The 22485-nt window shown below is 34.2% G+C and overlaps 1 pseudogene across 1 annotated transcript in view; it reads left to right on the top strand.

Annotated features, from left to right (window-relative positions):
• The window catches only part of LOC118196816 (hydroxymethylglutaryl-CoA synthase 1-like), a 119283-nt pseudogene that overhangs the window by 68853 nt on the left and 27945 nt on the right, over positions 1-22485 (top strand). The window contains exon 4 of the transcript XR_015039599.1: positions 10923-11365. The product of XR_015039599.1 is annotated as a hydroxymethylglutaryl-CoA synthase 1-like (transcript). The remainder of the gene's footprint in view (positions 1-10922; positions 11366-22485) is intronic.

The following is a 22485-nucleotide window of genomic DNA, read 5'->3' on the forward strand; positions in this document are numbered from 1 at the left end:
TTCATTTTCTGACGAATTCGAAGAGATGAATAATAAAATTTTAAAATGGCGCGGTAATGCACAAATATTCAGTAACCAAACAGGGAGCTGATTACATCACGCATAGAATTAAAATTATTTAAATAATCATTCATAATAAAATCATTTTTAAAACAAATGCAAAATTAAATTGTATTTTAATATTTAACAGCCATAAATAATGTTTAAAACATTAGATTAAATTTATAGATATTAATAAAACCAATTACTTTTTAAGTAAGGTGACGTCATTGATTACATCATCCACAACATAAAATTATATAAGATATTATAAACAACAAAATTTTTATTTCAAATAAAAATGTAAAATTAAATTGATTTTTAATATTTAGAAGCCATAAATAATATTTAAAACACGGAAGTTATGCATAATAAAACGCATTATTTTTTTAAATAAAATGACAACAAAGTATCGGTTACCATAAATAACTTATCCAGCAATGGGTTTACCATAAGTTGTATTACTCGCCAAAAGAAAAATCGCCAAAATCCGTGCAACCGTCTACCAAAGTAGCACCCATTTACACCATTTACATTAACAGAGATATCTATTCCATTTGAAATCTGACGAATTCGAAGAGATGAATAATAAAATTTTAAAATGGCGCGGTAATGCACAAATATTCAGTAACCAATCAGAGAGCTGATTACATCACGCATAGAATTAAAATTATTTAAATAATCACTCATAATAAAATCATTTTTAAAACAAATGCAAAATTAAATTGTATTTTAATATTTAACAGCCATAAATAAGCTGTTAAATATTAAAATACATTAATTACAACTTATGGTAATATATTATTTATGATATTGGTGCAGAAGTAAATATTTTGCCTTTGTATGTTTTAAATAATGTTAAACTTAATGAAACTGATTTGTTCTTTACCTGCATATGGTAATTTTAAGTTAAAACCAGAAGGTACTCTTATAATTAATTGTTCAGCTGAAAGGCTTAAGAATGTACCTTTACAGTTTTATGTTCTTCATGTAAGATCTAAGCCTATATTAGGGTTAACAGCTTGTTCTGCATTAAAGCTAATTGAAAGGATTGATTCCTTAAAATGCAATATCATTAATAAAAATGATTTAATTGCTCAGTATAAAGATGTATTTACAGGTATAGGGCAATTTCCTGACGAACCATATCATATAACCCTTAAAGATGATGCAATACCAGTAATACACCCAGTAATACCCCAAGACGTGTTCAAACCCAAGATGCAATACCAGTAATACCCCAAGACGTGTTCCTCAGGCTTTACAGGTTTTACTCAGGTGTTTTTTCTTTTTTGGTTTTCAAGCTTGGCTTAAGTATTAAGTAAATAATAACATCTTTTAAATTATATCACTTAATATATTGCTCAACATTGTTGGTTCGAAAATCACACTTTCAATTTTTCTGCTGCCAAAATTATTCAAAAAACATCTTCCATTGGAGGATTGGATTTTCTAGAGGCATTTCACATTCAAAAAAATCTTTCTGTTCTAGTTAACGATCCTAATTCCAATCCGTCTTTGCCTTCGGCCTTTAAAGAAATTATGTTTTAATTCTGGTTTCATCAACAGATGGCGCCACTTACTTATTGTCCAGGCTTTCTTATCTTATCTAGTCATTATTTCCTATCTTGTTCATCTGCGGTTTTGCAGCTGAGGATGGTGGTTCGGTAAAACCATCGAAACTAGCCCTGCGAAATTTTTCAAAATATAACGCTGATTTTTGTTGTTTGACTTCTGAATTAGTAGTTATTCGGCGTGTTATTGTGTCTTAATTTCTTAATCTGTCTAAATTCTTGGATAAAATTTTATCTAGTATTTTATCAGTTTAATTGTTTTTGTAAAAATATTGCATTGTTTGATAATTAACATGTAAAAATAAATAGTAACTTATTTTAAATTTATATTATATTTTATTAACTTAAATTTAACTGTAATTATTTAATCAAGATTTGATTGTGTAGTCAAGTTTGCTGCTTTTAAATATTGAAATTGTTTTCGATTTAGACTAAGTCATATATATATATCATATAGTCATATATTTTCGAACTACGTGAATTTAAGATCATACAACATTATATATATAGAGAGAGAGAGAGTCGCTCAGAAGACAACGCGGTTAAGTCCAGTTTTTGATATTTTCTGATTTTTGTAAATTTTGATGAAATAAATAATATTCTTCATAGTTATTAAAGGATTTACTTGTTGCTTCCTTTTTTTCTAGGTCAGACAGCCCTTTTTAATAGCTTCTGAATATATTGTATAATAATTTCAGAAGCCATTGTGAATAAGGCCACCTTTTATCAATGTTTTCTTTTATATAAACTTTGGAATAAAAATTAAATTTTTCTTCTAAAAAACATCAAATTCATAACTGTAACTGCTATTTAGAATTTGTTTGAGTTTTATGTACGTGCTTTTTTTAAATTTGAAATATCTAAACTTTGGTTAAAATATAAAAATATTACGTTGTTGAAGTGTTTGTGAAAATTTTTGTGTTATCAAAAACATTAAATAAATTTTCTTTAATAACTATAAAAACTGTGACTGATAAAAACGTCAAGGGAAACAGGAAATGTTAAATAAAAAATGTCAAGGGGAATTTCTTATCTTTTTCAGGTGCCAAAAGATACAAGTCCTAAAATTTTTAAGATGCTGTCAAGTGTTCCAATAAATACTTACGTTTTTATTTACACATCCTGTACATATCTCTCTCTTTTTTTTTTTTTTTTGCTTTCTTTTTTTTTTTTGCAGAGTTTACACTTCGAAAAAAGACATTATATACTTTTCTGATAAAATTAATAAACCAAGAATTTTAAAAATTAATGTATCAAAAAACATTTTCTCAATTTTTGTTTTTGGGACTTAACCACATTGGCTTCTAACCAACTCCTATATATTTCAGTTATTGAGTCCTGAATTGACAAAGGAAAAATATGCTTTTGTGATTGTGGAAACTAAGGGGTCATTTTACATGTTTGGCATAGTGCCTTGGAAGTATAATATCTAGTGTCAACTAACTATCATGAATGAGTATTGTTATGAAATGTACAGGCGCGGTAAGATGGGTTCCCCGCAAAGCAGTTTTAGGGTTGCCATAAAATGGCAAGAGAAAGCAGGGTTGCCACATTTGGCGAGAAATTGCTGATTTGGTGACATTTGGCGACAAAATTGGCGATATGCCATGGACGGATGGAAAACTTTCTGGAACGAATTCTTACCAGTTTAGCCCAGAATGTTCTCGAACACAAGCCAAAAGCTATATAAACCCTGCTGGTCCACAGTCAGTTAGTGTGAGAGTGTGCCTCGTCGAGAGTGAGATAGTATCGAGTTGGTGTCTCGTCTAGAGAGTCAATCCCTGCGGAGTCGATTGAGTTGACAGCCGGGCAGCGAGTGCCGAGTGGGTCGTCGAGTTCACCGAAGGAGTCTCTTAGTGTATCACAGTTAGTGCATTGTCGAGAGAGCGTGTTGAGCTCCGGGAACGACTGAACCGAAGAGTCGGGAGCGGTGCTCTGTGTGTCATGGAATGCATCGCGAGATGTAGCGTGGAGAGTCTCGAGAGTACGTGGAGTTCCGAGAACGACCGAGCAGAGTCGGGAGCTTTACTCTGGTGCTTTGCAGTGAAGCTGTTTCCACCATTATAGCCTGATAACCTAAAGGTTGTGTCACTGATTGTGTCAGCGTGTTTATACTAGTTCATGGACGACTGTATAACGTGTTTTAGAGCTGTCCTGACAATACTGGCTAATAAAGTGTGTTTCGATACTTCATCAAGTAGTGTCGTCATTATTCACTCCAAATCCATACGAACCCCCCATACGAACATGAAGGAAAAGAAAGTAATGTAACAGTATGTAATGGGAGTGTATGAAATGCGGATCGGTATTCCGATGGTGTAGAGATTTTCATAGTGGAAGAAGCATTACTGAACACGGGCCACGACCTGGTCAAGCGCATGTGGTGATCACCCAGGAAGCAGTTACAGATGTAGACTGTCTTGTGAAAATTAATCTGCGAATCATCACTCGAGAAATAGAAGAAATGTCTATGAGCAAAGGAAGTGTGCGCACAGTACTGCCTGAAAAGTTGCGATACCGCAAGGTTTGTGCGCAATGGTGCCAAAACATTTGACAGAGAAACAGAAGATTCATCGGTCTGTTTCCATGCAACACCTTATGTGGTAACATGAAATGGGGAACCAGTTCCTTTCAAGAATCATTGCTGCTGATGAAACATGGTGCCATCCCTTTGATTCAGCCACCAAAAGCATGAGCATAAAATAGGAACACTTTTCATCCCCATGCCTGAAGAAGACTCGCATGTCCATTAGAGCTGGTAAAGTCATGTTAATGTGCTTCTTTGATGTTAATAGCCCACTACTGTTGGAATGACTACTTATGGACTTGACTGTTACTGCTGCTACATACTGTGCCACATTTCAGAAACTGAGACAGAATATGAAGAACCCACGAAATGCCACGCTGTCACATAGGGTTATCCTCGTGCAAGATAATGCTCACCCTCATAAGTGGAATTGCTATAACAATGACTGACTGACTGACTGATAACTTATAGCCAGAATACCACTGAGATCAGTAGTTTATCTGGCTCAATCAAATTTCTGCCAGATGGGCACAATAACATAGAACTATCTTCACATAATGTCCGCCGTAAGGAGGAGTCACATAATGTCCGCTGTAAGGAGGATAAAGAATAGGAAGACCAGCAACGCAAGAGCTCACTAGCAAGTAACCGGCCCGGCAAAGGCGTGACTAAGTGGAAGTCATAAAATGAGCGTAGAATGTGAATAAAACTAGTGAATTTAAGAAATACACAGTACAATAAATGAGTAAGATACAAAATTAAGAATGCTAATAAACACATTAGGTACATTATTTACAGGTGGGCACTAGGTGGGAAAGTTCGGGTCCCTGATAAGGTGGGCCGCAAGTGGGCGCAGTTTGGCGTCCTTATTCAATATTTCGTAGGTAAAGATATCAAAATTTCTCATATGGTCACAGTTCAGAGCTTTCGTGAAGAATTTCCTGTTGATCTTATTCAGGTGCCCATCTAGAGTGTTCAGTTTTAAGTCACAGTGCAGTGTAGCATTGCTCACAAAAAAGTCAGCATGGGTGATAAGCCTTAGAACTTTGTTTTGCATGATTTGAAGTCTTTTTATATCCTCCTTGGTAGCCGTTCACCAAGCCGGCGACGCATAAGTCATCAATGGCCTAATTACCGTGATATAAACTAGCCTCTTTTTCCTGAGGTCTAAGCTAGAATAATTACCCAATATATGGATGAGACTATTTACAACAGTACAAATTTTTCTTCTGACCTCTGTTATATGATCTCCCCAATTTAATCTTTCATTTAGCATTACTCCCAAATATTTCGCCTTACTAACTCTAGGAATCTCTTCAGAGAATAAGAAGAGCTTGCTATTAATAGTCAACTGTGTATTTTTCCTCCTTATCATTAATAATTGCGACTTGCTGGCAATCCTCCAAGTCGTACACCACTTTTCTACCTCTGGTAGAAAGAAGCTCCTGTAACTTCTTGACTGCATGGTGTGCGTTTGCGGACTTTACGGCTAATGCCGTATCGTCCGCATAGCACCCAAGAAAGTAATTTTTGCCAATGTGAGCCCTAGGGAAGTCATGAACATAAAATAAATACAGGACGGGGCCTAAAATGGACCCCTGTCGGACGCCTCAACTCAGGGTGCGTAAACTGGAGATGTTCTTTCCAATAGCCACAGTGAATTTCCTATTAGTGATGAAAGACATAATTAGCTGAATCAGCTCTCTATCCATAGGGAGATTTATAAGTTTATAAATAAGCCCCTCATGCCAGACGCGGTCGAATGCCTTCACCACGTCTAGCATGAGTAAGGCAATATTTTGTTTCTTGTGGAGCGCATCCACACAAAACTCGACGAGCCGAACCAGCTGCTTCGTAGTTGAAAGCTTTCTCCGGAAACCAAATTCTTCCGGAGGCAGTAATTCAATATAGTTTTTCAATCTGCTGTAGATTATTCTCTCAAAGACCTTTCCTAGTCCCGGAAGCAAGCTAATGGGCCTGTACCCATCTGGCTTAGTGTTATCCTTGCCGGTCTTAGGCAATAAAATATCTTTTGCGATTTTCCATTTTGTGGGAAAATAGCATTGACTAAGACACGCATTGATAATACTCGTGAATTTTGTCACATTGCAGGGCAGATTTCTAAGTGCGTGATTATTAATACCGTCTATGCCAGGGGCTTTTTTGACTTCTTTGTGATTTCTTTGATCTCACTGGGGGTAGCAGTGGCCATGTATCTCTTAGCAGTGTGGGCATTAAGCCATTCCCTAACAAAGTAGCATGCCTCATTGACAAAATTAATGTCCATGGGCGTCATGTTAGGTCTGAACTGCTCTTCTAAATGGTCCGCAAGGACTGTCGATTTGTCTTTATTATTGAGAGCAAAAGAGTTTTCAGTATAAATCGGATTATTGCATGTACGCTGCCTTTTCAAGTTACGCATGAACGTCCAGAGAGTGCCATCATTCGGACTAAGATTCTGAATTTTTTCCTCCCATACATCTCTCTTATGCTCATCTATTTTCTTTTTAATTAATTTATTTAATTTGTTCATATCTCTTTTAACGTGAGGGCTCCATGTAAGGTGCCACGCTTTCCTCATCCTATTCCGGTCCTTAATCATCTCTCTAATTTCCTGTGGCAGAATGCCAGCGTTATTATTTCTTCTCACGTGTCTAGATGCATTTTCAATAGCATTATTGATTGAATCAGTGAGGGTATCAACTGCATCATCTATATCTTTCCGCGAGTTCAGAGTATCAAAGATGGGCGGATTCTGACTGAGAAACTTCTTTAACTTTTTCCAGTCAGTCGTGCGGATCATTTCATTTTCTGCCTCTTTAGTAGTGCCTAGTTAAGCAATGACCGGTATATGGTCAGAGCTCAATTCGTGCTTTACTTCAGTATAAATAGGGATTGAAGTATTTGTCAGAAGAATATCAAGAAGGTCTGCATTTCTCGGGTTCTGTGGTCTGTACGTATACTCCTCAGTAACATGCAGGGCAACTGGGTGATTATTTATAAATTCATAGAGGACTTTACCATTTTGGTTAGTTTTACGGCACCCCCACTCGGAGTGCTTTGCGTTGAGATCACCCGTCAGGATATACTTATTAGTGTCAGAGAGAAGTTTGGAAAGAAGACTTTCCGTCAGTAGTTTCCTGGGCGGATTATAAAATGAAATGAAATTCAAATTACCATATTGCGGTAAGTACACTGAGACTGTGACCATCTCATGTCCGTTGTTTCTATCTTGGCTAATCAAACAGGACTGGAGTGAGTTGCGCACATAAATTGCGCCCCCCCACCCCGGTGACTCAAACTATCACACCTATATGTGCGGTAATTAGGCAAATTTATACGCACGCATGGCGTGGCAAAAGTCTCTGTTACAAGGGCAATATCAATATTGTGATTGTTAAGTTTAAAAAAGTCGTCAACTTGTTCTGAATGGCATGAGCGTTCCAGAATGCTAATTTTATAGGATCTCCTTGTGTGGTGTACCTATCCATTAAGATCTTGATTTATGGTAGTTTTGTCCTTATGAGTAGGTACATTTTGCCCTATTTGCTGTGTTAAAAGAAAGCCGGAGCTCTTTATGACCGATACAAGCTCGGCCAGGTGTGCAAAAACAGTTTTTGCTTCCTTGATCATGTCTGCATACAAACCAGTAGACAGGGCTTGTGTAAATGTTTTATTTTCTATAACCCTACTAGTATAGACTTTTGGCTTATACTGTTTCTTTTTAGGGAACATCTCACACCCCCTAAAGTTCGAGGTGGGAGATTGTTTACAGTTCGCACAACGTGGTGGCAAGTCAGAGTTTTTATTAGGGCATTCAAAGGACAAATGTCCCTCTCCACATCTCACGTACTTGGGTGCATAGTTACAACCATTTTGCGTATGATTGAAATCCTTAGCACCTATAGCATTGTAGCGTGCCCGATCTACCTTTATAATTTTGGGCAAAATTCCTAGGTCACATATGTGAGTTTCGTTGCGTATATCTTTGGATTTGGGTTTCTTAGGCAGAGTAACTAAAAATAGCGGGAGTTTAATAACCTCCAATTTTCTTCTGCGCGTAAGTTGCTTAACTGATTCAACTTTGTATCATAAATCCTCTAACTCCTCTTGTATTTCTACCGTATCTGTATCTCTTAAGAGACCTCTTATCACTACTTTTATGTCTTTATCCTCAGGAAGCGTGAAAAAGTGATGTTCCACTTTCGTGTCTTTTAAATAAGTAACAGTCTGCCTGTAATGTTCAGGGTTTCTGATGAAAATTTTAATCCCTTTATTATTCTTATTAGAGTTAAACTCAATGTTTCTCTGTTTAAGTGCCCTAGCTATGTTTTTCCAAGTAGGGTAATCTACTTTAACAGTTATGGGTAGTATCCGTGACTTTTTCACAAATTCCGCTTCTATGTTTTCATGTATTTGTTTTTATGTATTTTGTTTAGACGTACTAGCGTCCGTGTCCACAATATTGTTATCCTCACCATTAGTGGCATTTTCACTAAAGTCTCTCCTCCATGGTGTTCATTTGAGTTGCGCCAGCCTGGGGAATATGAGCGTCAGTTCGCCCAGTCGGGCACATGACCTCATCTGGATAACTGACTGGTCGCGCTGCGTTTTCGGTTTGAGACCTACTCGTTGCAGCCTATTTCTCAGTTCCTTCACGAGAGGGCGCCACATTATCGTGGCTGCTGACCGCAAACTCAGAACTCAATGTATGTGTAATTTTACTACCTACCTCCTGACTAGGCAAGATTTTTAAACTTTTGGGAGCCTTCGGTTTGGGATTTCGTTTCAATCTAACATCACCTTCATGTCTGGTACTGTGCGTGTACTGTTCAGCAGTGAGTGCGGAGTCATCATCAGCTATGTACGCAAGAGCATCAAATTTGTTTTGCACCTCAGAGGGTCCGATTCTGTATCGCTCAGAGTACGTTTCGTACTTTTGGTAACAGCAGTTCAATGCATATCTTGTTGGGAGACATCAGCATGAATCAATTTCATTAGACGCTAACCGGTTAGAACCGATTTGCGCTAAGCCTAGTTCAGACTTGCTCGTACTTTATCCGATAAGGGAGAAGTTTTAATAGAAAATCCAGATCAATTCTTTCATCCTCAGTCAAAGGTAAATCCTTCTCTTTGGAGGTTAATTCCGCATATCGAGCGAAGATTAGTTTGACCAGTGACATGTTGATCAAGTCCTTAAAACAGTTCAGTCATCAGGAAAAAATGGATGCAAAGAATCAGTAAAATCGCACTAAGGCCTTTTTACTACTCTTTGGTCACTTAAGACCGGTGAGCAACCTTTTATGTGCTAACAACTGATCGTAGAAGAAAAATCAAATCGACTTGGTAAAACCGAGAGCCGTGCTAAGAGAACCTTCACGTGCGACTGCTCGGACCAGACACCCCCTGGGCAGTAGCCTAATGGAGAGCCTTCCTATAACAATGTGGCATGCCAAAGATTGTTATAGCAATTCTACTGGGAGGTTCTCGAACATCCTCCTTACAGCCCAGACCTCTCACCATTTGACTATCACATCTTTGGTCCACTCAAGAAATCTCTGATTTGCTGACGATAATGAGGCCTAAGCTGCCGTTGAAAATTAATTTCACAACCAACCCCAGCGCTGGGAGACTTGTTTCAACTTACAAGTTGACTTTGTGTAGCATATTTATTATGTCTGTAATCCTTCTTTTGTATACTATTTTATATTAATATCATTAAACCATTTCTCAAACCGAATGTAGGGTCACTTTCCTTGGATGATCCATATATATCGCTTAATTTGATCAACAATTTGACTAATGTGAACAAAATATTATAAAATAAGTTTTCTTAGGTTGAAGTAAAGTCGCCAAGTTAAAAGATAAATTTGCACAATAAGATCGAAACAGATTATAAAAATTTTAAGTGACAGAGAAATGTCACCAAGTGAGGGTTTAATCATCAAATAGCTTGTATTTGATTTCAGTTGACAATTTAAAATTAGGCAAAAAACAACCCTAGTTTGATGTAGATTTTGAATAATTCTATTGGTTTTGAGGGCAATCAGTTCAAAGTCTTTCTATTTCAGGAGTCCTCCCAAGAAAAAAATTCTGCAGGACGTTTTCTTTTCCCATGAGGAGGGGGATTTCCTGAATATATCTACGTCAAACTAAGGTTGCTTTTTTACCTTAATTTAAAATTTTGCATTAGCATGTTCTCTTCCAATGACGGACTCAGATATTTTACTGAAATGTTATGAATAGTTCATAAACAAGCTTTTGCATTTTCTTATATAAAATACTCTGAAAATGCCCTTTTATATATTTCCTGATATTTTTATTTTAAATTAGTTAAATTCTGTTGCTGTGTTGAAATATAATTTAATGTGATCAGAATGGTCGGGAACAAATGTATCGCATTTAAGCGGCGCCTGCTATGGTTTTATGATCATGTTTGTCGTCCATTTCTTTATTTTGTTTCTGTCAAATTCAGCAAAAATTTACTAAACACATTATTAAATTTAACTTGTATAATTTTCTACAGAACGTTTATTCATCATGTAGCTGGTTAAGCATATGCATATATATATAAAGAGCACAAACATTGTTTTCAGTTTGTATATTTTATTTATATTCTGCTGTTCCTTACGCAGCTAAAAATATTTCCCATTTTTGAATTTGCAATTTAATAATTTTAATATTTGTTATATGCTTGTATTTTATTCTGCTACTCTGCTATCACATATTAAATGAAAGAAAACATTTTAAAATTACTGTTAACATTCACTTTTGGATTTTAGTTAACAATGAACAGCCATAATGGACACCCCAGCTTTCCTGAGGATGTTGGAATCATCGATATTAAGATATATTTTCCATCATATTACGCAGACCAAGAGGAGCTTGAAGTTGATGACAATATTTCCAAGGGCAAGTACACCATTGGCCTGGGTCAGAACAGGATGAATTTTTGTTCTGACCGAGAGGACATTAATTCCTTGTGCCTGACAGTTGTAGAACAGCTTATGCAGAAACGAGGTTTAAGTTACAGCCAAATAGGGCGACTTGAAGTTGGAACTGAAACTATCATTGAAAGTCAAAAAGTGTAAAAACTGTGCTTATGGAACTGTTTAAGGAGAGAGGCAACCATGATGTAGAAGGTGTTGATTCCACTAATGCCTGCTATGGAGGGACAGCTGCTCTTTTCAATTCTGTTGCATGGGTTGAATCCAGTGTCTGGGATGGAAAGGTAGACTTTGTTTCCCATATTTTCTTTTTCAATACTTTATATGCGTTTTCATGTTATTTAAATTATATGCCAGAAATAAATAATTTTTGCACCATTATTGTAAAGTATTAAGGCTGAAGTTTATAAATGTTTATTTATTATAATTCATTTAAAGCCATACACATGATTCCTCTTGCTTATTATCTAGAATAATAATAATTCTGTAGAAGTATTTTTGATTTTTTATCAAATTGGTATTAAATCTCTTACAAGTGTATTGTAATGCATATGTGTAGTTTATACATCAATGTAATTTTTCATGATCATAAACACGTTTTTCAAATTAAATTTCTCGAGCTTTTGATTGTGGAGTTTGTTTTATACTTTGAGAGCTGAATTCATCGGAATTCAAAGAGGTGTACAAGAATTATTTTCCTATGTGAAAAAAAAACAAAAAAAACTTGTGTTTCATTTTTGAAAAAGTCATGTACAGTCACAAATACATTTTCCCCCCTTGATAAATATCTGAATAATTTATTTTCAACTATTGATATAGATTCAGCTTATCTCTTAGTTTTCTAAACTTGTCTTGTATCAGTTTCTGAAACTTCTGTACCCATAACCAAAAAAATTGTTAGAGCAGTTATCTACCCCAAAAATTTGAAAATATTTTTGGTGTAGTTTTTTATTTTTTTTTCTTTTTCTTTTTCTTTTTTCTTTTTTTTTTTTTTTGATTTAAATGTGATATGATACCATTATTATTCAAGAAACCTTAATCAAGATACTTAAACTAACCAAGATACTCTTAACACTCTATCGAGCACAATATTGTTGCGTTTTTCTTTTCTGACACCAGTTGTTACGTTACTTTCTTCCTTCACTTTCGTATGGGGTTCGTGAGAATTTGGAGTGAATAACGACGACACTACTTGACGAAATATCCAAACACACTTTATTTAGCCAATATTAATCAGGACAGCTCCAAAGTCATTTTTTTACAGTCGTCGAAGATCTACTATAAACACGCTGACACAATCAGCGACACAGTATTCACAATGTCAGGCAAAAATGGTGGAGACAGCTTCACTGCAAAGCACCAGAATACAGCTCCCGACTCTGCTTGGTCGTTCTCTGCTTGCACGTACTCTCGATACTCTCCAGGCTACAATTCGCGATGCACTCGATGACGCACAGAGCACAGCTCCTGACTCTTCGGCTCACTCATTCCCAGAGCTCAACACGCTCTCTCGATGGTGCACTAACCGCAATATTCGAAGACACTCTTTCGATGTTCTCGACGACCCACTCGGCACTCGCTGGCCGGCTGTCAAATCGATCGACTCCGCACGGACTGACTAACTATCTGGCGCTCTAGACGTGGCACACTCTCTCGCCCTCTCGACAAGGCACTCTGATTGACTGCGTATCAGCAATGTTTATATAGCTTTCGGCTTGTGTTCGAGAGCATTCTAGGCTAAACTGGTAAGAATTCGTCCCAGAAGGTTCTCCATCTGTTCATGGTATATAGCCAATTTTGCCCCAAATGGACGATTTCTCGCCAAATGTGGCAACTCTGTTTTCCTTTGACATTTTATGGCAACCCTAAAACGGCTTTGCGGGAAAGCTATCTCACTGCGCTTCTACATTGCGCAACAATATGTTTCAGAACACATTCGGGCGCACTGAGCCTGAGAGGCACGTCTTGATGTACTAAACGTTTGTGTACATAAAAAGTTTTTTTTTTTTTTTCAAAAATCAAATGGTATTCGTTATTATTAAACTTCAACAAGTTATAAAACTACACAAGGGACAAGAAAACAATTTTTATAGTCTTAACCCTTCGACGCGAAGCGATTGCGCCCTGAAACCACCAATTTTCGAATATTTTCTCCTCTTCTTTCCGAAATTTTTGAGTGAAAATCAATTGATTATCGATCTTTTACCTTTAAATAACACAAAATGACTGCAGAATCATACATGTTTTAGGTCTTAGCACTTCAACTCGGATGTCTTTTAAAATTCGTTTTGAGCGAGGCAAAATAACTTCCTTTTATTAATATAAACAACTTTAAATTTCAAAAGTTATTCATCGCACATCATGATTTCTGTCATAAACAATAAAAAATAGCAATAATTAAACTGCATATATTAAAAAAACCCTCTATATGTATGGCATTTGCTTTGTGGTTTCAGGGCGCGACCACTGCGCCACTAGAGCATTGTGTCACAATGCTCTAGAGTCACAGTGGTTGCACCTTGAAATGGCGTTTGCTTGCTTCTCAAATAGGAATGTTTAATTTTACCCAAATATAGATAAGGGATTTTGAAACAGAAGAGTTATTTTATTACTAAACAATACATGCGCCTGCCCAGTAAAAAGGTCTTTCTTTTCTAGAGACTTTTCTCTGACCTTAACACACTTGCTCTCCAAGCTAGTATTGTGATTTTATAAATTATTTCCTGTGGTTTAAATTTAATGTAAATATACTTTGCTATAATTAAAAATAGAAATTGTGAAAGTTTTAGTTAAGTTTAAAATATTTTCTGAATATTTTGGGATGAAATACGAATAAAATAAATTTGAACGGGAAACGAAGGATCTGTACCAAAGCCAAAAAGACCAAGGCCCCCCATTAACATAAAAAACCACAAATTTCATGTGCCAGATGAAAAGAAACTAAATAACGCTGGACCTATACCAGTAAAATTTAGATCCAGGCCGTGTACATTTTGTAGCACAAGGAAGAAACCTTATAGAAGATACATGTGCGAAATTGTGCAGTGTGGGTCTGTGCATGTATCAAAAAGACAGAACATGCTTTGAACCGCGTCACACACACACACAAAAAAAAAAAAAAAAAAAAAAAAAAAAAATGTTCTTCGGGGGGGGGAGTCTTTTTTTATCCCTATTTTACTGAGGTTTTTTATCCATTTAGCCAAACGTCCTTATTATGTAGGTACTTATATTTTCACTGCTATAGAAAAATTACATAAATGTTTATTTTTAAATTTTTTCTGACAATTTGTAAAATAATGTGAAAAATTATATATAATGCAATTCTTACATACATTTTTTTTAAATTTGTAAATTTCGTCATTTATTGGAAACGTGCCCAGAGAAAGGATTTTTTGCCCCCTACTACATCAGTTTCATGTTAAGTTTTTTTTTTTCCTACTACCTCAAGAAGTTTCAAAGTCTGAGATGCGCGGTGGTTTCGTAGTGCTACCACCACCAACACCTCCTGGAACTAACTCAAGGCCGCGGCCAACACCTCCTAGAACTAACTCAATGCCACGGCGCGCAGTTCGTGACGTCACTGCAGTGGGGATACTTTCGTCCTCGCCAACTTTAAGGGTGCCTTCTTAAATATCCGTCTGACAAGCTTATTATTAAACTGAAATTTTTATATTTAATTCTCATCGTTTATAAATCTGGAAAATACCTTGCTTTCATTAGAATGTGAAGAGATTTTTATTTTTAGAATGTTTTCGATACGAATAACTAGAATTTTTAATTCCATTAAAAGTTATTACTGATTTTACCAAATTTAATCGCTGAGAAACTCTTGTTAACGAAAGAAACTTCACACTTAATGAATCGGAATTTTATTTGTACGCAATAATTAAACAGAAAGACAACTTAAGATATGAAGGCAGGATATAGATCCTAAAAAATTGAGATAAATTCTAACTGATTTAAATTATGAAGCTATTTTACCTGGAATCATGTAGCAACATAAAATCATTAGTTGAAAACAAATATAATTAATCAGAGATGTTTATTGGTCAAGGGTCGTATTAATTATACTTACAACAATTTATGCCTTGACTAATAAACATCTTTGATAAGTATAAGTAATCTTATTTTTGACATATGTTGCCGAATAATAATAAATACTCATGTTTGCAAAAAATAACGCTAAGCTTGCAACGATTTAAATAAGTTTTTATAATTATTTGAGACATTAGGTGCACAGAGAAAATTGCATATTATTTTGCATTTTAAATGGCAAATATCAAATCTCTGATAGAGGTCTGATATGGATCTAAATAGCTAACCTCTGATCTTTACAGGAAAATTTTATAACATGGTTTAGCAGTATTATGTGGAAGGCAAATGTAACAAATCCTAAACTGGGATATTGAACACAACAAATGAAAAGCACAACTATCATTGCATTATTACTGCCGAATAAAATTACTAACATATAATGCCCTTAGGATGGACTAAATTATACATTACAATTCGAAACAATTTGTACAGAGCATACATTATTAAATACACTCTAAACTGAGCATACATTATTAAATTTCATTAAAATTTGTAGCATAAAATAATATAGGTTAGGTTATTTTAATTACGGCAAAGCCTCGAGGGCTATCTACCTAAGGGGAGGGATGCCTTCGTGGAGGATTTTCTAAGGGAAACTGGCTCGTATACACGTTACACATGGGGAAAACCCCGAAAACACCCATGCAGCCAGCCAGTTCGCGGGATTCGAACATCGGACCGAATTACCAGTGTTCAGCGACTTAACCGCTCGGCCGATGGTGGGCCGCTAGAATTATATAAGTTAATGTTTCTTCACGACTAATAGAAAGAAAATCATACTTATCTATTAATTGTATAAAGTGAAACAGGTAACTAGTTTTGAAGAATCATGTCTAATTAGATAGAAAAATCTTTTGTCAAATAAAGAGTTGCATAAATTTAATTATTTACTTACAAAAAATACGAAACACTTGCATGCAAAGATTGTTATAATCGGATTTAATTATCTAAACTAGAATTAAATACAAAATTTTGTAAAACTTCATATTTAATGATTTACTTTATATTAAGTGAATTTTAAGAATATCAGGCATAAACTCACAAAAATTTAAATAGCGTATTTTTTCGCATTGATATCAGAAACAAAATTAGTATTTGTTACAGAGATATTATCAAGATTTTTCAAGGTCTTCGGATTTTAATAAATACGCTGTTCCTGTGACAAATGTATCGAGATATTTAAAGGCAAGCATTTTGCAACATACAAAATGTATTTACAATTTTGAATTTTTATTAATCCTACATTTAATATAATCCTACTTTTAAGTCACACATTTGTTTAATTTACTTAACTTGGTAAATGATGCTATTTATTACAAATTGACTAGCATGATGATAAAGAATGCCATCTGCTAGAGATTGAACGATTAGCATGATGATAAACAGTACTATCTGCTATAAATTAAATTAATAGTATGATTAAGTCATCATATTTATATAATCACTATTAGGCTTACAATAAGATTAAATACGTTTACTTTCTATAAATGTATGTACTCGCTTTAGTTTATGATAATTATAACATACTTAACACAGAAGCACTGTTTAAAGCACAGATAAGTATAAACTTATTCATTAAAAAAAAAAAAAAAAAAAAAGAGAGAGAAAAAAGAAAACGTAACTTACCTTCGAAAATTTAAGTGGAATAGTTATAATATGGAAATATCTGAAAAAAGAAAGAAAATGTCGACTATTCTTATGGATGACTTCTGACCGAGTGACCGTCAAAACTCCGGAAATCCACCCACCACAGTCCTGGATGGGGAGAGTTAAATGAAATGCAATCCCTACTGACACTGACGTCACACCTCCTCCTGGGAAACGCGCCGTGGCCTTGAGTTAGTTCTAGAAGGTGTTGCCACCACCCACAGAGTAATGGACAAGAGTAGATTTTTTTAAATTCATGTAATTCATTGTCTCTAGTATCATAATATTGAATTTCTAGAGTTTTTAGTTAAAAAAATTATAAAAATAACATCGCGGGCATCAGAGAGGAAACTATTTATATTAAACAAATTTTGTAAAATGACTTTTAGTTATTTTACAAAAGGTTGTTGCACAGGATTAATTATAGCTTTAAATTTAACTAAAACTAGAACATAAGTATAACCTCTCATTCATCTAATTCGTTAGGAGCTATATGTCCTTCTACTTCTCTGTTATCGCATGGAGGGCACATAAAAACAGCATATAAGAGGTAGGTTGCTGTGTTCTACTTTTTGCACTCATATTAGTTTAATCTTCTCTGACAAGTCTCCAAATAGCATGTTTCTGTTGTGTTTTTGGAGATATTTGTTGCTCATCGTAATTTTGATGTTGCTGTTCTTGGTTTGGAGTGTATCTCTAATTTTTGTTTTAAGTGTGCTAGCATCCCAATAGATTTCTGACTTCGTTGAGCAAGTTGTTGAAGCACAAGTTCATTAGGCAGTTGTTTTATGAACAACCCTCTTTTAAGAGCTGTGTACCCATTACCTATATATGTGATATGAGAAATGATTAAAACCATGTTTAATATTGTAAAACAGATTACCGTGAGCCACTGTTTTACATTCAAGAGACATTATATGAACCGCATCTCTGGTGTCTGTTTTTCACAGTAGAAAGATCGATAGCTTGGTCATCATGCAACGATGATACTGTAACTTCTTGTGTAGTTTGTTGAATTTAATTACTTCTGTACTTTAGAAGAAGACTCAACTAATGAGTATATATCTCAAGAATTCAAAACTTTTATTATTACATTTTTAAACAGTTCACATGACATTCAGCTAGCACAGTAACATGTGCATCACAACAACGGAATCGCGCCATTAAAGTTAAAGTTATTTTCAGTTACAGTTACAGTTGTAGTTAATTTAAATATACATCACATCCCTTCCTCCAGTTTATAAACAATAATAAAAATAGCAAATAATATCAATACAAGTATATTCACAATATGACATACAATAAAAAAAGGTACATAAAAATGATATATGCATTATGTTACATTATTTCTCTATATCTTCAAAGTCTCTATATCTTGAAGGTTGTCTAATCAACCGTCCACTTCTTGTTATTGTATTATTGGATAGATTATTCTGTTGATTTCCTATATTAACAGGCACAGAAACATTCTCAGGGCTTCCATTTGAATTTTCCTCTTTATCTAATACTATATCATCATAATCATTATTAACTTTGTTAGGTGATTTTGAAAATTTTATATGGCGTCTGTTTCTTCGTAATATTTCCCGATTTCAATTTCTTACAATATAGGATCTAGGAGCTTTATGTTTTGAAATTATTTCACCTTTATCCCATTGCCCAGTTCTAAAGTTGAACAAGGTTATACTATCTCCAGGTTTTAACTCAGGCAGTTTCTGTGCGGTTCTATCATAATAATATTTTTGCCTAGCTTGAAGTGCACGAAATTTAGAATAAGGTTTGTTTATCTTAATATTTAACAATTTATTACTGATAGGTAATTTTGTCCTTAATCTTCTATTAAGTAACAGTAACAGTTGTGCAGGAGACAAATTTATTCCACTAATTGGAGTATTTCGATATTCCATTAAGCCTACACTTATATCTTGCACTTTTCTTATGATATTTTTCACTATTCCTACAGCTTTTTCAGCCAACCCATTACTTTGTGGATATCTGGGGCTACTAAATTTAAGTTCGAAATCCCAATCTTCAGCAAATTTCTTAAATAAGTAGCTATTACAGGGATTATTGTCGCAAACGACTTCATTTGCAATACCATACCTGGCAAAGATGCATTTTAACTTTATCATAATTTCATTTGCTGTCTTATCTTTTATGCTAGAAACCTCAATCCATTTAGAGTAATAATCGATAACTACTAAGTAATTTTGATTACCAAATTGCAAGATATCAAGGGCAATTTTTTCGAATGGTTTAGTTGGAATTTCATGTTGCATTAGAGGTTCTTTTTGATTTCTATTTCTGAATTTTTCACATATTTCACATTTGGAAACAAGCTGCTCAATGTCATTTGTCATACCTGGCCAGTAAAAAATTTCACAGGCTCTACGTTTACATTTCTCAATTCCAAAGTGCGCTTCATGAATTAATTGCAACATATCTTTTCTCAAACCATAAGGTACAACTAATTTTTCAGGAATAAATAACAAGTCGTCATTAATATAAAGATCATTTTTAACTTTAAAGTATGTTTTTACACTACTATATACTTTTTTGTAACATTTAGGCCAACCCTCTTTAATATATTTCATAACTATTTGCAAATCTGGATCTGATTCAGTTTCTTTTCTAAATTGCACCACTCATAGGCAAATATTTCGAAATAATGTGAACAACATTTAGCATTTCAGGATCATCACTGATAGTTTCATTCACAGGATATGCACGTGACAAAGTGTCAGCAAAAAGCATTTGATTACCTGGAACATAATTTATCTCAAAATCATACTTTAGTAACTTCAAGATCATCCTTTGCATTCTAGACGAAATTTTATGCAATGGTTTCTTAACAATTGCCATTAATGGTTTATGATCACTTTGTACTGTGACTTTCCGTCCATAAACAAAATTATGGTACTTTTCAAAAGAAAATACTATGGCCAATAGCTCTTTTTCGATCTGTGCATAGTTGGTTTCACTGTTAGTCAGGCTGCGATACACAAATGATACAGGCTTACCCTTTTGAATTAGACACGATCCTAGGCCATCCTTCGAACTATCACACTGTATAATTATATCTTCATTACCACTGAAAACTTTTAAAATTGGAGCTTTGGTTAGCAGTTGTTTGATGTTGTTAAATGACTCTTCCTGAGTTTCTCCCCAATTAAATTCTACCTTTTCTTGAATGATTTCTCTTAAAGGAGCAGTAACTTTAGATACATTAGGTATAAATTTTGACAGAAAATTTAACATTCCTAACAACCTCCTTACTTCAGTTTTTGATTTTGGTGTTGGCATATCAATAATTGCTTTAATATGACTAGGATCGGCTTTTACACCTGACTCAGAAATAATTTGGCCTACATATTTGACTTCCGGTACCCTATATTGTAATTTATCAGAATTAAATTTTATATTTAGAGACCTAGCTCTTTCAAGAAACTTAGACATAATTATATCATGAGTAACCTCATCAGATCCTGCAATTATGATATCATCAAAATAAACTTCCACACCCTCAATATCACCAAATAATTTTTGGTTTCTTTTCTGAAATATTTCTGGGGCGGAGGATATTCCAAATGGCATTTTATTAAATTTATATCTTCCATAAAGAGTATTAAATGTACATAGTTCCGAACTAGCTTCATCTAGTGGTACATGCCAAAATCCATCTTTTAAATCTACAACTGAAAATACTTTTTTACCTTCTAACCTACTAATTATATCATCTGGAGAAGGAATTTGATAGTGTTCCCTTTTAATTACTTTATTTAGATCTCTAGGATCCAAGCATAATCTCAGACTCCCGTTAGGTTTTTCAACTATAACCAAACTTTGAACCCAATCAGTTGGTTTATTTACTTTCGATACTATCCCTTCTCTTTCAAGTTTATCTAAAGTATCTTTTAATTTAGGCTGTAAAGCCTGAGGAACACGTCTTGGGGGGTGTATTACTGGTATTGCATCATCTTTAAGGGTTATATGATATGGCTCGTCAGGAAATTGCCCTGTACCTGTAAATACATCTTTATACTGAGCAATTAAATCATTTTTATTAATGATATTGCACTTTAAGGAATCAATCCTTTCAATCAGCTTTAATGCAGAACAAGATGTTAACCCTAATATAGGCTTAGATCTTACATCAAGAACATAAAACTGTAAAGGTATATTCTTAAGCCTTTCATTTGAACAATTAATTATAAGAGTACCTTCTGGTTTTAACTTAAAATTACCATATGCGGTTAAGAACAAATCAGTTTCATTAAGTTTAGGCTTAAGTTTAACATTATTTAAAACATACAAAGGCAAAATATTTACTTCTGCACCAGTATCTAACTTAAAATTAACCTTGAAATACTTATTATTTACATACATTGTAATACTTTTCACCCATGTTTCACTTACCTTGTGAATATCCTTATTTACTTCATCAATAGAATTTGTTAGATCTTTGATTGATTTTGCACTTATTTTAAATTCAGTATGCTCGTTTACTGGTGGATTCATCATTACAGAGTCAACAAATACACTATGTTCATTATATATTCTTAGTTCATTATTTGGTATTCCAACTTCATAAATGTTCTTGGGACACCTCGTGGCAAAATGGTTCTTTACTTTGCATTTCGCACACGTTTTTCCCGAAAGCTGGAGAGTCCCGATATTTGTACCTTCTTTCGCACTTCTTGCAGTCATATTCTAGTGCTGATTGCTTCTGCTGCAACGATAATTTCGGTGGCACTGACTGTTTTGGTGCTACTTTGGTAGACGGTTGCACGGGTTTTTGGCGGTTTACGTTGGCACAATTGTTGGCGCGATTTTTAAAAACGTCAGCCATCTTGAAAAACGCTGTTTTTACGCATAGTAAAGTATTCGAAACTTAAAAAAAATAAATATCGTTAAAAGTAATGGATTAATTTTTTGTTGAAAATGTCGTTTTTTAATATGGCAGGCAAGTGTAAATAAATACATTTACTATGAGTATAAAATACTAAAGTAAGGTTATTATTACTTTCATATAGCAAAGAAGAGAATAAAAACACCGCTATAAAAAAACATTGTGCCAACGTTTAATTAGATTAAAATATTACTGAAATTGAATATCGAATGAAAAACCATCATACCAACATTTAAAAGAATTAGAATATTACTAAATTCAAATACTTTAAAATACGTTATATAGAATATAATTAACATTAAAACATATGGACAATAATTATCTCAGCAATTTCTGAAAATAGTGTATTAATTTTTTTAACAAAAATTGAAGTATACAATTATAAAATAAAAGAAATATATGTACTTACATTTTTTTGAGTGTTTAACCTATTCTTTACTGATAAGTACCACAATAAAAAATCAGAATCATAATTTAGATAACATCTTTGAAGGAATTCGAAGATATGAATTAAATTTTAAAACGGCGCGGAAATGCACAAATTGTCAGTAACCAATCAGGGAGCTGATTACAGCTCGCCAATGCACAAATATTCTATAACCAATCAGAGAGCTTATTACATCACGGCTAGAATTAAAATTATTTAAAAATTCATACATAATAAAATCATTTTTTTAAAAAAATGCAAAATTAAATTGTATTTTAATATTTAAGAGCCATAAATAATGTTTAAAACATTAGATTAAA

The sequence above is a fragment of the Stegodyphus dumicola genome, chromosome 2 (assembly GCF_044657685.1).
Source record: "Stegodyphus dumicola isolate Sdum_Otavi_A_Nest chromosome 2, ASM4465768v1".
Taxonomy (NCBI): Eukaryota; Metazoa; Arthropoda; class Arachnida; order Araneae; family Eresidae; genus Stegodyphus; species Stegodyphus dumicola.